We start from the raw sequence: 16,040 nt of genomic DNA, 5'->3' as shown, positions 1-16,040 counted from the left end.
ATTTATTCACCCATTTGTTCTTTTACTTTTATCATGTGTACAGCAGACGCGAGTTCCTGTATCTTGTACTTGTTTCAGTTGTTCAGTCAGTATAATTCTCTTTGCATAATTGTTGTGTTTATGGTGATGGTTAATTTCTTTCTGAACTTTAACCTCTTGTGTGAGTCTAATTTGAGTGCATGTGTCTAAAGGTTCCTTTCCCTCTCCCTTCACTTCCCGCATAACTGATCACGATGAACTAGGTGGTGCCGGCCGGGGTGGCCGAGCAGTTCTAGGCGCTACAGTGTGGAACCACGCGACTGCTACGGTCGCAGGTTCGAATCCTGCCTCGGGCATGGACGTGTGTGATGTCCTTAGGTTAGTTAGGTTTAAGTAGTTCTAAGTTCTAGGGGACTGATGACCTACAGAAGTTAAGTGCCATAGTGCTCAGAGCCATTTTTTGAACTAAGTGGTATTATGGTTCAAATGACTCTAAGCAATATGGGACTTAACATCTGAGGCCAGTAGTCTCCTAGAACTTAGAACTACTTCAACCTAACTAAGAACATCAAACACATTCATACCCGAGAGAGGATTCGAACCTGCGACCGTAACAGCAGCGCGGTTCCAGACAGAAGCGCCTAGAACCGCTCGAGCACAGCAGCCGGCAAGAGGTATTGTGTTAAAGTGCCCTGGTAAATTGTTTAATGCTCAGGCAGCAACCACCTACTGTATTAGCGCGTTCTCCTTTTCTTATTTATCCTATGTAACTGAAGAATCAATGTTCCCAATGAGAATTAATATTTTGTGTTCTATCGAATTCCTTCTAGATTACCATGCAATCACCTTCGTTGTAAAATACAGGAGGCGGGATCATTATGTTTCTTCGGGATATTTCGGTGTTGCTTTTGCAAACTGCATAAAGTGGACAATAACAGAAATGAAACATAATTTGAGGAAGAGATCTCATCACTGAAGCGCATAGCCCACACTTTATTAATTTATTGCTTAATTTGTTGGGTGGTTACACTTTTTGATTTCGCTTAATTTGACTGAGTTAAATTAATTCCCCATAAACTCAAATTATCCAGTATTAAGAAATTTTCTAGTTCGGTCTGACCTTTATCGCGTAAAGAAGGGCTTGGGCTGGGGGCGACCCTATAATTTTATGAAAGTTCATTCCTCACAAGAGTAGCTTGAGCACTGAGAGAGCATACTCAGTTACGTTTGTACCAGTAGATGGGTATATTTCATATTATAGATTGATCAGCCAGAACATTATGACCTCCCATCTAATAGTCGGTATGGCCGCTTTTAGCACGGATAACAACGCCGGCGAGTCGTGGCATGAAATCAATGAGGCCTTGGTACGTCGCTGGAGGGAGTTGGCACGACATATTTGCACACAGATCACCTGCATACCCGTAAATTCCGTGGAAGGGGGCGGGGGCGATGAGTTCTGACGTCAAGTTCAGTCACATTATAGATGTGTTCGATCGAGTTCAGATCTGGTGAGTTAGGGGCCAGCACAATCAATTGGATCTCACCACTGTGGTGCTCGAAACACTTCATCACACTCCTCGCATAGTGTTATATCGAAGAATCCTTAAAATTCATGAACAGCAAGGAAAACAGATGAAGAGATCTTGACAATCGTAAAAAGAGACCGAGAACTGTTAACCACAATCAAACGTAAAAAAAGAAGAAACAGAAGAAGGTGTCTCATATTAGTCAATAGACTGTCCACTCCTTTCAACTGCTCTTCTGACTCCTCTGCTGTCCCTGTCAGAATTAAAATATAATCGGCAAAATTCAAAGTTTTTATTTCTTCTTCCTGTATTATAATTCCTTCTCCAACTTTTTTTGAGTTTTCCTTTACTACTTGCTCAATGCTGTTATTGTTGTTGTTGTTGTGGTCTTCAGTCCAGAGATTGGTTTGATGCAGCTCTCCATGCTACTCTATCCTGTGCAAGCTTCTTCATCTCCCAGTACTTACTGCAACCTACAACCATTTCAATCTGTTTAGTGTATTCATGCCTTGGTTTCCCTTTACGATTTTTACCTTTCTCGCTTCCCTGCAACACTAAATTGGTGATGCCTTGATGCCTCAGAACGTGTCCTACCAACCGATCCCTTCTTCTAGTCAAGTTGTGGCCCAAATTCCTCTTTTCTCCAATTCTATTGAGCACCTCCTCATTAGTTACGTGATCTACTCATCTAATCTTTTGCGTTCTTCTGTAGCATCACATTTCGAAAGTTTTTATCCTCTTCTTGTCTGTACTATTTATTGTCAATGTTTCACTTACATACACCGAGCGAGGTGGCGCAGTGGTTAGCACACTGGACTCGCATTCGGGAGGACGACGGTTCAATCCCGTCTCCGGCCATCCTGATTTAGGTTTTCCGTGATTTCCCTAAATCGCTTCAGGCAAATGCCGGGATGGTTCCTTTGAAAGGGCACGGCCGATTTCCTTCCCCATCCTTCCCTCACCCGAGCTTGCGCTCCGTCTCTAATGACCTCGTTGTCGACGGGACGTTAAACACTAATATCCTCCTCCTCCTCCTCCTTACATACAAGGATAGACTGAATAAGATTGGGGATAGGCTACACCTCTGCGTCACTCCCTTCTCAATCACTGCTTTCCTCTTATAGCTGCCGTCTGGAACCTGTAAAAGTCGTAAACAGTCTTTCACTCTCTATATATTAAATCTGTATATTACATCTGACACATTCACAAGTTTAAAGAATGTCTTCCAATCAACATGGTCAAAAGCTCTTTCTATACCTACAAATGCTACAAACGTATTTTTTCCCCTGGCTATTCTGTCTTCTAAGGAAGTCGTAGGCTCAGTATTGCCTCGCGTGTTTCTACATTTTTTGGGAATCCAAACTGTGCTTCCCGCAGGGTCGGCTTCTACAAATTTTTCCATTCTACTGTAAATAATACACTCAATATTTTGCAATTATGACTTATTAAAGTGTTAGCTTGGTAATATTCACGCCAATAAGCACCTGCTTTCTTTGGAATCGGAATTATTACATTATTCTTGAAGTCTGTGATGTTTAGTCTGTCACACATACCTTGCACGCCAAGTGGAATAATTTTCTCATCACAGGTTCTCTAAAGGATATCAGTAGCTCCGAGGGAATATCGTCTAATTCAGGGACATTGATTCGACTTAGGACATACAGAGCTCTGTCAAAATCTTCTCTCAGTATCACATCTCCCACTTTATCTTCATTTACTTCCTCTTCCCTTTCTACAAAGGTGCTTTCAATTTCGTTTCCCTTGTGTAGACCCTCTATATACTCCTTCCAACTTTCAGCTTTCCCTTTTTTGCTTAAGACAGGTTTTCCGTCTGAGCTCTTGATATTTCCTTCAAATACCCCCCTAATTTTCCTGTAGGAGGCATCTGTCCTTCTCCTAGTTGCATCTGCTTGTACATGGTCCAGTCACATTAATATAACCACCTGCTAAAAACTCGAATAATCGGTTTTTGCAGCGCAGAAGTGTTGGAGGAGAATCGAAGAGGTTCTGGAACGAACTGAAAAGGACGTGGAGCATGACAACGCCGTGTCACAGCCAGCTGCTCTATGTTTCTCGGCTGAGGATCCATAAGGCGAGCAGCCCGATCGATGTGATCCCACAGATTCTCGATTGGATATAAGTCCGGGCAGTTTTGTGATCAGGTAAGTACGGCAACGTCATCCTGGTGGTCTTTGAACCACGCAAATATACTGCAAGCGGGTTGACACATTGCATTGTTCTGCGAGAAGCTGTCATCGTGCAAAAAACCATGTGCCTGTAGTGGTGGACATGGTATGCAAGGATAGATGCGCACTGGTGTTGATCCGTAATGTCTTCCAGTATTACAGGATCATCTTGGGAATGAGACGAAAAGATTTCCCAGAGCATAGCGAGTCCTTCCCCTATCTGGACCCTTCCAGCGATTGTTGCAGGGTTGTTTAAGCCAAGGAGCATAAAACGTGATTCATCAGGAAAAGCCACCTATCGCCATTCAGTTCCAGCCTTCGTCTGCTTAGGTGCATGGACCAGGCACCAACTGCGGAGGGTCACAGGGATCAACATTCACCATACGGTCCTTGAGGAGACATTGTTGGTAGCCAGTGGTTCTTCTGGGCGGTCAATTACCCAACAGTTGCACATCATTCACCACCTCATCTATGGCTCCCGGTGCAACACAGCCGCTATTTTGCCATGCACGCTGTACTTTAACCACAGCAGCACGCGAACAGCTTAAAGAGCCGTTTCGGATATGCTTCCGCCCTTGGTCCAAAAGCCAATGATATCCTTTTGCACGTCAGATAAATCGCTCCGTTTCCACATTACTACAACGACTTCACTGTTTTCTGCGTCCCCCCCCCCTCCCCAACACATACACACACACTCACACACACACACGCTCGCGCGCACCCGCGCCGATATGCTTTATGTGCCCTCTATTGCTAATGCAGCCACCTGCCATCTGTGATTGGTTATTGCACGTTGACGTCAAACATAGGCGGTGGTCATATTAATGTGACCGGACAGTGTACATCCTTACATTTGTCCTCTAGTTTTTCCTGCTTAGCCATTTTGTACTTCCTTTCAGTCTCATGTTTTAGACATTTGCATTCCTTTTCGCTTGCGTGCTTTGTTGCATTTTCATAATTTCCCGTTTCATAAGTTAAATTCAGTATTCCCTATGATATCCTAGAATACGTACTAGGTCTTGACTTTTTACCTTGTTCAGTTTATAAACTGAAAACTTGTTTTTTATATTTGTTGTAGCACTAGTGTAGAATACACTCCTGGAAATTGAAATAAGAACACCGTGAATTCATTGTCCCAGGAAGGGGAAACTTTATTGACACATTCCTGGGGTCAGATACATCACATGATCACACTGACAGAACCACAGGCACATAGACACAGGCAACAGAGCATGCACAATGTCGGCACTAGTACAGTGTATATCCACCTTTCGCAGCAATGCAGGCTGCTATTCTCCCATGGAGACGATTGTAGAGATGCTGGATGTAGTCCTGTGGAAGGGCTTGCCATGCCATTTCCACCTGGCGCCTCAGTTGGACCAGCGTTCGTGCTGGACGTGCAGACCGCGTGAGACGACGCTTCATCCAGTCCCAAACATGCTCAACGGGGGACAGATCCGGAGATCTTGCTGGCCAGGGTAGTTGACTTACACCTTCTAGAGCACGTTGGGTGGCACGGGATACATGCGGACGTGCATTGTCCTGTTGGAACAGCAAGTTCCCTTGCCGGTCTAGGAATGGTAGAACGATGGGTTCGATGACGGTTTGGATGTACCGTGCACTATTCAGTGTCCCCTCGACGATCACCAGTGGTGTACGGCCAGTGTAGGAGATCGCTCCCCACACCATGATGCCGCATGTTGGCCCTGTGTGCCTCGGTCGTATGCAGTCCTGATTGTGGCGCTCACCTGCACGGCGCCAAACACGCATACGACCATCATTGGCACCAAGGCAGAAGCGACTCTCATCGCTGAAGACGACACGTCTCCATTCGTACCTCCATTCACGCCTTTCGCGACACCACTGGAGGCGGGCTGCACGATGTTGGGGCGTGAGCGGAAGACGGCCTAACGGTGTGCGGGACCGTAGCCCAGCTTCATGGAGACGGTTGCGAATGGTCCTCGCCGATACCCCAGGAGCAACAGTGTCCCTAATTTGCTGGGAAGTGGCGGTGCGGTCCCCTGCGGCACATCGTAGGATCCTACGGTCTTGGCGTGCATCCGTGCGTCGCTGCGGTTCGGTCCCAGGTCGACGGGCACGTGCACCTTCCGCCGACCACTGGCGACAACATCGATGTACTGTGGAGACCTCACGCCCCACGTGTTGAGCAATTCGGCGGTACGTCCACCCGGCCTCCCGCATGCCCACTATACGCCCTCGCTCAAAGTCCGTCAACTGGACATACGGTTCACGTCCACGCTGTCGCGGCATGCTACCAGTGTTAAAGACTGCGATGGAGCTCCGTATGCCACGGCAAACTGGCTGACACTGACGGCGGCGGTGCACAAATGCCACGCAGCTAGCGCCATTCGACGGCCAACACCGCGGTTCCTGGTGTGTCCACTGTGCCGTGCGTGTGATCATTGCTTGTACAGCCCTCTCGCAGTGTCCGGAGCAAGTATGGTGGGTCTGACACACCGGTGTCAATGTGTTCTTTTTTCCATTTCCAGGAGTGTATTTTCGTAACAAATAGAAACAATTTAACAATTTTCTTTTGGAAATCACACCATCATATCCTAGACTAATAATTAAGATATTGTTCTTGAAGATTCAGGTTTTGACAAGATCGGTAGCAATTCTTTTTATTTATATGACCGGTTTCAAAATGGTTCAAATTGCTCTGAGCACTATGGGACTCAACTGCTGTGGTCATCAGTCCCCTAGAACTTAGAACTACTTAAACCTAACTAACCTAAGGGCATCACACACACCCATGCCCGAGGCAGGATTCGAACCTGCGACCGTAGCAGCAGCGCGGCTCCGGACTGGAGCGCCTAGAACCGCACGGCCACCGCGGCCGGCTGACCGGTTTCGACAGATCTACGCTGTCATCATCGGATATGAAAGTTACAAAAGCAAACATCCCAGTTTCGATTATCGGACACCACTGTGAAACAACTGTGTGCTCCCTTACCTATGAACATATTACACTTGCTAGTCGTCATTGTGGTGTCAAGCTTTTAGCGTATGCTAGACATGAGCACAACATGTTGTCTATTTTAACCGTGTGTTATTTTATTTCTGATATAGTTATGTTCCTGCCATGTTTTATTTGACCCAACATCACTATGTGACTTACGGTATTGTAACAAGCATGTGCAAATAATAATGCTCCAACATTAAAATAGTGTACACAGTGGTTATATGAAATCTCCTATTTTTAATCCACCTTCACTTAGGATGTTTGTTTTAGGAACACTCAGATCCGATAATGACAGCGTAGATCTGTCGAAATCAGTCATAGTAATTACAAGAATTGCTAGCAGTCTTGATGACTCTTCAAGAACAATATAACTTTAAGATCATCGCCAAACTGACGCTGTGCCCAACATACACTCATCAGCCACAACAGTATGACCACCGACCTCCTATCGACATAAACCCTTCCAAGAGATAAGAGCGTCACCTGGCGAGAAGTGACTGCTAGTCAGACACACGCAGGGTGCAAGTAGTATCAATGAGAGAGAGTGCCGTACGTGTGTAGAATGGGGAAGGCGCGCGATTTATCTGAGGTTGACCGAGGGCAGATTGTGGTGGCCTGGAGGGTCGGCACGAGCATTTCTGGAACTGCACGACTCTCCGATGTTTGTTCAACGCTGTGATGAGTGTCTTCAACACGTGGCGAAACCGAGATGAAACCACGTCCAGACGTCGTGGGGTTGGTCGGACGCTCCTCATTACAGATGTCGGATGTTGTAGGCTGGCCAAAATGGTGAAACAGGACACCTGACGAACTGTGACGGAACTTACATAAAAAATGGTTCAAATGGCTCTGAGCACTATGGGACTTAACATCTGACGTCATCAGTCCCCTAGACTTAGAACTACTTAAACCTGACCAACCTAAGGACATCACACACATCCATGCCCGAGGCAGGATTCGAACCTGCGACCGTAGCAGCAGCGCGGTTCCGGACTGAAGCGCCTAGTACTTACATCAGCTGGGTGGAGTACAAATGTGTCTGAACACTCAGTGCACCGAACACTACTAACTATGGGCGTCCGCAACCGACGACCTATGCATGTGCCAATGTTAATACCACGACATCGGCAACTAATACTGAAATGGGCACGTGACTATCGGCACTGGACGTTAGTGTAGTAGCAGAGCGTCGCATGGTCTGATGAATCCCGATACCTTCTTCATCGTGCCGATGGGAGGGAACGAATCCTTCTTCCAAAGGAACACTTTCTTGACACCTATACGAAGTGACAAAGACAAGCTGGCGGCAGATCCATTATGCTTTGGGCAACATTCACATGGGCATCAATGGGTCCAGTGAAGCAAGACACCATGACAGCCAAGGAATGTTTGCAGACCACGTACTCCTCTTTGTGACGATCGTGCTCCCGGACGGCAGTGGCATTTTTCAGCAAGATAATGCGCCATATCACAAGGCCAGAAGTGTGTTGAAGTGGTTTGAGGAACATAGAGGCGAGTTCCAATTGAATTTCTGACCCCCCAGCTCCCCATATCGGAACCAATGGAGCACATCTGGGATGTGATCAAACGTGGCATCAGAGCTCATCGTCCCCCTCCCCGAAATTTAAGGGAATTAGCTGACTTTTGTGTGCAGACGTGGTGCCAACTCCCTCCAGCGACGTACCAAGGCCTCATCGTTTCCACGAAACTATGCTTCGCCACTGTTATCCTTGCCAAAAGTGGGCATACCGGCTGTTAGGTTGGTACTCATAACGTTCCGGGTGATCAGTGTATAAAATGTAGAAATGTCTCCGCAATTTTTAATAACATCTGAGCTTACCACTCACTCGTTTTACTTTAAGATGGTGAGATGACCTTAACTCACCTAGTTTCCTAACGACGACTCCAACGCAGACTGAGTTTCGCTCTGCTGTTGGCAGGTCTGCAGCGGCGCTGCCGGGCGGCCGCTGATGAGTGAGGAGGCTGATGAGTCCTCCGCCCCCTCCAGGCCTGGGCAGCGGGCAGCGGGCAGCGGCAGCGGCCGGCGCGGAAGTCCGCATCAGTCCGCCAGTGACCTCTGCGTCGGCAACGACAGTCCGGCCCAGCCGCGCGCCGCTCCTCCGAGTCCGTCCGCCCGCTCGCCGTCTCCACGGACTTCCGCTCCGTGCTGGCCTGACCCTCCACGTTTGTAAGTCCGCACGTACACAGATGACATCGGATCGCTGAGTGTCAACTGCTAGGTTGCGCATGTTACAGTATTTCCATAGCTCTTCTTACACCGCGACGGGGTGTGCTGTCTGACAGATAATGCTTAAATACAGTTCCGAAGATTATTTTTAATCTTTTTTTTTTTCATATTCATTTTAGGAACTGAAAACTCATGAAGTCAAGATCGCACACGAAATCTTCTTTCTTTGGACTGATTAGAAGTTTCGGCTAACAGACGAGCCATCTTCAGGTCATAACACATTCTTGGTTAGTGTTGGTGCCACTTCGGCTTCATACATGGCTAAAATCTTTCTTAAAATAAGAACATCCGTACATGACACAGTAAAAACAGTTTTCATGGCTCGTGGCCAGTGTAATTGAAGGATACCCACAAGACAAAAGAATTACTAATAATGATAATTTTACCAACAATCTCACAAAAGCAAGACTTGAAATGCTACACACTCGAGTACCAACGATTCTTTTAACAAAGGCAAATGTATTATTCTTAACAGTGCTAGGATATCTTCATAGGCGATATTTTCGAATTGTTTCTAGAACTGCATCGTGCTCGTTTAGGAAACTGATATACGAGCATAAGCACGAATAAAATCGAAAATGGCCAATCCGTACGACACGAATGCATGATTAATTTCTCTTGTACAGTTCGCTCTTAGCACAACGCTAGTGCACTGATTTTTACGCCATTTCATTTGCGAAGTGATACCCTCAAATCTTTGGAACTGCTGAGGAACGCTCCAATATTTCGAGTGAGACGCATGAGCCATCTGTCTAGGCGGGTGCAAACAGGATTGGCTATCCAACTTTTCTTCGTCATTCTGCAATAACAGCAACCGTTGACGTAAATTCGGTATTTATAATTCCGCTTCAGCTGCACTTCTTTTACTGTTCATGTTGTATGTTATTTCCAGTGTTGACAGTCATAGTTGACTAGATTTTAGTGTGGGACATGACATACTACTTGAAAAAGAACTTGTCGATCTGAAAGAGCTTGTGAAGGAATGAAAGACGTGCAGTTGGCGTTTCTTCGTTTCGGTTCATTAGTATCTGAGGAACAAAACTGTGAACTGCTCTGATCAACAAAGTTCTCTGAAACGTTCTAGCGCCATTTCCTTCAGGACCACGAAAACATAAATTGCAGTTTCCGCTCCTGATCAAAGATCGCGAAATGATTTTTGATTGCTTAGGAAGGTTCTATGACTGTGTACATGCTGATTTTAGAACAGTTGAACTTATTCTAGGGTTAATTATATAATTCAACAAAAATGTATAAAACGACGAACGCAGAATCGCGGTTTGGGGAGATCATGGTAAAAAGTTTTTGGTTTAGCGTGGACCAGTGGCTATTTGTATAGCCATTAGAACATGTCTTCTATAGCTACGTTGCAGTATATTAAGCACGTTTTGAACGACGAACCGGAGGTGGCATCCAGACAAATTGTGCGAATCGATTAACTCCTTTCGCTAAAGATTTTAATGGCGCTGAAATTAATCCTCATCTAATGGTACCATTTATATGTGCATCGTTCGGATTTTACGTTAAGAAACAGTCATTCCTGTTCAGATTTTATGTGGAAAAAGTAGTCACCCTGAAACAATTCTGGACTGGAGCGATACCGATGGTTATGCCGTTAAAACTAAGTAACTGGCACAATATTTACATAATTTCGAACGAGAAATCTTCGTATACAGGACTCCTGTTAAAAAGTTCCAGGACTTGTAAAGGGGAATGAGTACCTACATAATATTTTGAATAAGAGCCCATATCAGAAACGTATCGTGTTACACTGTTCCAAAACAAAAAAGAACCCAGCAAACTGTACGTACAGAACAGTACTGATGCATAACAACAGCGGATCGATGTGGCGACCACCGACGTTGTTACAGACGTTCTACCTATAAAGCATGTTCTGTTAGACACACTCTATCCCACCTGGTGCCTCTTCAGTTTGCAGTGAAGCGGTCAGAACTCATGCCAGAAGATCTTCCTCTGTCTCTACAGGAGTCTCGTAAATTAAATTTTGCCTACGACCCCACAAGAAGTAGTCCACGTCAACATGCCTACCCTACTGAATATCAGGACCAGCAACTCTGAAAGTTTCCTCTTTTCCTCTTCAAACGTGGACACAGTACACATACGAACTCAAACCATCTTAAAACGGAAACGATACGTTTCCGGAAATGCGTTCCTATTCCAAATATTATGTACTAATTCCCCTTTACATGTCCTAGAAGTTTGTAACGAGAATTTCCGAACATCCTGTATCTGTTGCTGTAACGTGGTACATGTGGATATTTTGGCAGCTGATGCCCATTACAACGTTCAAGAAACGCAACATTCGGCGTATATATGGTATCTATTCCTTTATAGTGCCAGCCACACATGTATATACTGCGTATACTCGTATGCCGAAAGGCGCGTTTCTTAAACGTTGTAATGGACGTCAGCTGGCGTACTATTCACATGTATCACGTTACAGCAACGTATATATATGATGATCTCTGTTACGAAATGATGAAAATACTAATTGTGTCAGCTGCCAAGTTTTAATGGCGTAATGCCTTTGTTTTATGACACTCGTTCAATTACAGCGGCCATGAACGTTAGAAAGCTTTTTTTAACTGTGTCATGTATGGCCTTTTTCATTTTAAGAAAGCTTTTAACGATGTGTGAAGCCGTAATTGCACAAACAATAATCAAGGATATTTTATGATCTGGAGATGACTATATTGTTAGCCGAAATTAGTAATCCATCCAATTAAAGAAGATTTCATGTGGGATTTTGGCTTCATGTAAAATATTTACAACATGTCGCATATCTCCTTGTTGAAGATGGCAACAGACCTGTGTTTTGCGGGTTTGCGAGTTCTGTGTGGACGGTCGATCGTCGAGGACATAAGTTTCTTCTCATTAATAACAGTTGCACTATTGAGATCTGAATCTTATCACGTCTTGTTTTTTTCGTTGATATAGTAACTCACACATATTCGCTTCTTGTGACATCGACGCCGTAAACTATTTCTGTTCTGTCCATATCCAGTTTTTACGCAGCCTGTAATTAATTTGTGAAGCAGAAATTCAATTAATATGGTCTATTAGCCTTAATGAGTGATTTAGGTCTGACCTGTTATCAATCGGAGTTATTTATTGAATACTACGACCTTACACATTAATATTACATTTAGCATAATTTATAGCATCTAGAGAAGAACATATGTGTCTGGTTACTTTGAACTGTCACTTGGAAACTTATTTCACCATTAGCTTTATTTGTTCTCTTCAGAAGGGATATAAAGTCCTTTTAACTCTTGAAAATGTCTCCGAAAACCACTTTCGTTCAGACTGTCGTGAAATAAAGTTCACGAAATCTCAATAATGCAGAGATCTTCCTGTCTCTTATCACTTTTTGCAATATTTCATAAATGACGCGTCAACACGAAGAAAGCTTCACATAATATAAACAGGACTTTCTTTCAGATCATTCGTCCGTAACATCTCTCTTCACTAAAATTTCCAAAATCTTCAAAATTATTTACATTCATTTTAAGCAACTTCGTTACAGCAATATTGCATCCATTCGTAATACAGCCACATCCAAAACATTAATAACATAAAAGACAGTTTCTGATTGATCGTGGCCAAATCTGAACAAGAAGTGAACACGTATTTTAATGAATTACAATTAAAATAACAAATTTCATTTGTCTTCATTTTAATCTACGATCGCGCTAGTCGCTTCTGGAGATCGCCTTTCTAACCGGCTGTTGCTTTTACGCCATTGTGGATCAGCAGAGGCGACTGCGTGAGGACGGGCAGACTGGCCCTTCCGCCAGTGCAACGCCCCACGCTCGTTCCATGAACCACGAGACGGAACATGCGTTTCTTACGGTATGATAACCCAGTACAAACTATTCAGAGCTTTTCAGTTTTAATAACGTTACAAAATTTACAACTACTTTCAGTCCATGTGTCGAGCAGCGGAGACTGATCGATGACACAGCCTTCCAATCACTGTATTATCACTCTGTTGGTGACTGACCATTGTGTATTACTCAGTATTCTCAAGGAACTTAAGGATCTTCGATTTTCATCGTACTATAGAATTTGGTTAGCGCGTCGGACATGAAATTCAGATGTACTGAGATGCATTTTCTTTAACACGAGAAAATCGCTGTGAAATTCAAAGGTTTCCTGCGTATTATAAAAGACGATGGTACCTGTCCCTCGACATTAGCGCCACCTGTCGATTAAAACTTACATCTTTGTAAAAGTTTTTAAACCAAGCTGTAAGTTGACGCCCTACTAGGCATTGGTTTTAGTACCAGCACAGAACTTTCTTCTTTCTTAAGTGCTAAACTATTTCATAAGTAGGCTTTTAAAATTGTTTTTTAATCTTTCCATTAAATATCCCTTGTTGGCTTATCGGCTTATAAGAAACGCCTTTATCTCGTTATGTTCCTTTCATATTAACTGCAGGTATCTGATGTTGGTAGTAGCTGAAACATAATAAGTACAGAAATTTCAATAGCCTATCTAGACGATTTTGTTCTCAGTACCTTCTTGTAACATTAAAAAAAAGTTATACACACCGATAACGCTGTTAAGTCTCTAGAAACAAAAAGAAATTATGTTTTCTATTTGTTGCTTTCCATTCTTGCGTCAAATTTTAATGTAGCTGGAATAAGTTACTCATATTTGAATTAGATTAGTAATCTGTATCTATATACACTCCTGGAAATTGAAATAAGAACACCGTGAATTCATTGTCCCAGGAAGGGGAAACTTTATTGACACATTCCTGGGGTCAGATACATCACATGATCACACTGACAGAACCACAGGCACATAGACACAGGCAACAGAGCATGCACAATGTCGGCACTAGTACAGTGTATATCCACCTTTCGCAGCAATGCAGGCTGCTATTCTCCCATGGAGACGATCGTAGAGATGCTGGATGTAGTCCTGTGGAAGGGCTTGCCATGCCATTTCCACCTGGCGCCTCAGTTGGACCAGCGTTCGTGCTGGACGTGCAGACCGCGTGAGACGACGCTTCATCCAGTCCCAAACATGCTCAATGGGGGACAGATCCGGAGATCTTGCTGGCCAGGGTAGTTGACTTACACCTTCTAGAGCACGTTGGGTGGCACGGGATACATGCGGACGTGCATTGTGCTGTTGGAACAGCAAGTTCCCTTGCCGGTCTAGGAATGGTAGAACGATGGGTTCGATGACGTTTTGGATGTACCGTGCACTATTCAGTGTCCCCTCGACGATCACCAGTGGTGTACGGCCAGTGTAGGAGATCGCTCCCCACACCATGATGCCGGGTGTTGGCCCTGTGTGCCTCGGTCGTATGCAGTCCTGATTGTGGCGCTCACCTGCACGGCGCCAAACACGCATACGACCATCATTGGCACCAAGGCAGAAGCGACTCTCATCGCTGAAGACGACACGTCTCCATTCGTCCCTCCATTCACGCCTGTCGCGACACCACTGGAGGCGGGCTGCACGATGTTGGGGCGTGAGCGGAAGACGGCCTAACGGGGTGCGGGACCGTAGCCCAGCTTCATGGAGACGGTTGCGAATGGTCCTCACCGATACCCCAGGAGCAACAGTGTCCCTAATTTGCTGGGAAGTGGCGGTGCGGTCCCCTACGGCACTGCGTAGGATCCTACGGTCTTGGCGTGCATCCGTGCGTCGCTGCGGTCCGGTCCCAGGTCGACGGACACGTGCACCTTCCGCCGACCACTGGCGACAACATCGATGTACTGTGGAGACCTCACGCCCCACGTGTTGAGCAATTCGGCGGTACGTCCACCCAGCCTCCCGCATGCCCACTATACGCCCTCGCTCAAAGTCCGTCAACTGCACATACGGTTCACGTCCACGCTGTCGCGGCATGCTACCAGTGTTAAAGACTGCGATGGAGCTCCGTATGCCACGGCAAACTGGCTGACACTGACGGCGGCGGCGCACAAATGCTGCGCAGCTAGCGCCATTCGACGGCCAACACCGCGGTTCCTGGTGTGTCCGCTGTGCCGTGCGTGTGATCATTGCTTGTACAGCCCTCTCGCAGTGTCCGGAGCAAGTATGGTGGGTCTGACACACCGGTGTCAATGTGTTCTTTTTTCCATTTCCAGGAGTGTATAAAAGGGTTACGTGTGTACGTACTGACATAAGTGTCTCCATGATCACTCGTTATTCTTGTGGCAGATAACCTTGGTCTCATACTGTTAGTAAGGAAGTTTAGTCTCGGTGCGGCGAGCAAAAGTCCACGAAATTTGAAACCATGAATACTCTTAGGAAAAACTATATAATCTGTGACTTACGTACCTTACAGCACACATAAAAATACGTTTATTGCTTCATTCATCCGATATAATACTGTTATGTTTGGACAATAGTATAAACCAGCATTGGCCCCGTGTAGTTACCCGAGGTAAAATATGTCTATGTAACATAATGTTAATGACAATGTGGTTGGAAAAGGGTGAGAATTATATAAGTGAGTATGCTCACTAATAAAATAAAGTTCAAAATTCATAGAGAATTTTGCTTTTTGTAAGAGAACGAAGTGTTCCACATCGCGCGTTATACTAGATATCTGGATCTCTGCCAACCACAATCACCCACTTCCACACACCAGAACAAGGATGAAACACGTTGAGGACCCTGTCACCATTACAGTGCTCCAGGAATGAAACAATAAAATTATTTTCACATCCACGGTGAAATTTGTAAGACAATATTATTTAGCTTTACCTAACAGTATTACTCCATATTTCGCGGTTTTTTGTCCACCACACTCACCCACTACCACGCACCACGATCAAAGTATCTTCCTGACGGGATGATTACATTCTTAATAACCTTAATGAGATGTATGTCTGTATTCATGTCATAACCGGAATGGTACTCATGTCTTCTCCCATGCCATATATTCCAACCCGGACAAAGCCAGGTTTCTCAGCTTGTTAATAATGAATATATATATTTGACTAAAATTACGATCCCATGTTTATTAACTATCAGTTTCAATTAATAATGACAACAGCATTTCATCAAAATTAATTACTACTAATGGTAACCGCACCAACAATCTCACGAAAGCAAGACTTAAAACGCTACAC

At 44.8% G+C, this 16,040-nt stretch overlaps 1 protein-coding gene across 1 annotated transcript in view; it reads left to right on the top strand.

Annotated features, from left to right (window-relative positions):
- Positions 1 to 8,752: 8,752 nt before the first annotated feature.
- The window catches only part of LOC124802499 (protein borderless), a 470,917-nt gene continuing 463,629 nt past the window's right edge, over positions 8,753 to 16,040 (top strand). The window contains exon 1 of the mRNA XM_047263317.1: positions 8,753 to 8,865. The gene's annotated coding sequence lies outside the window, so the exon portion shown is untranslated. The remainder of the gene's footprint in view (positions 8,866 to 16,040) is intronic.

This window comes from Schistocerca piceifrons, chromosome 6 (assembly GCF_021461385.2).
Source record: "Schistocerca piceifrons isolate TAMUIC-IGC-003096 chromosome 6, iqSchPice1.1, whole genome shotgun sequence".
Classification (NCBI taxonomy): Eukaryota; Metazoa; Arthropoda; class Insecta; order Orthoptera; family Acrididae; genus Schistocerca; species Schistocerca piceifrons.
The sequence above is the reverse complement of the archived record's forward strand: the minus strand, read 5'-3'. Positions and strand labels throughout refer to the sequence as shown.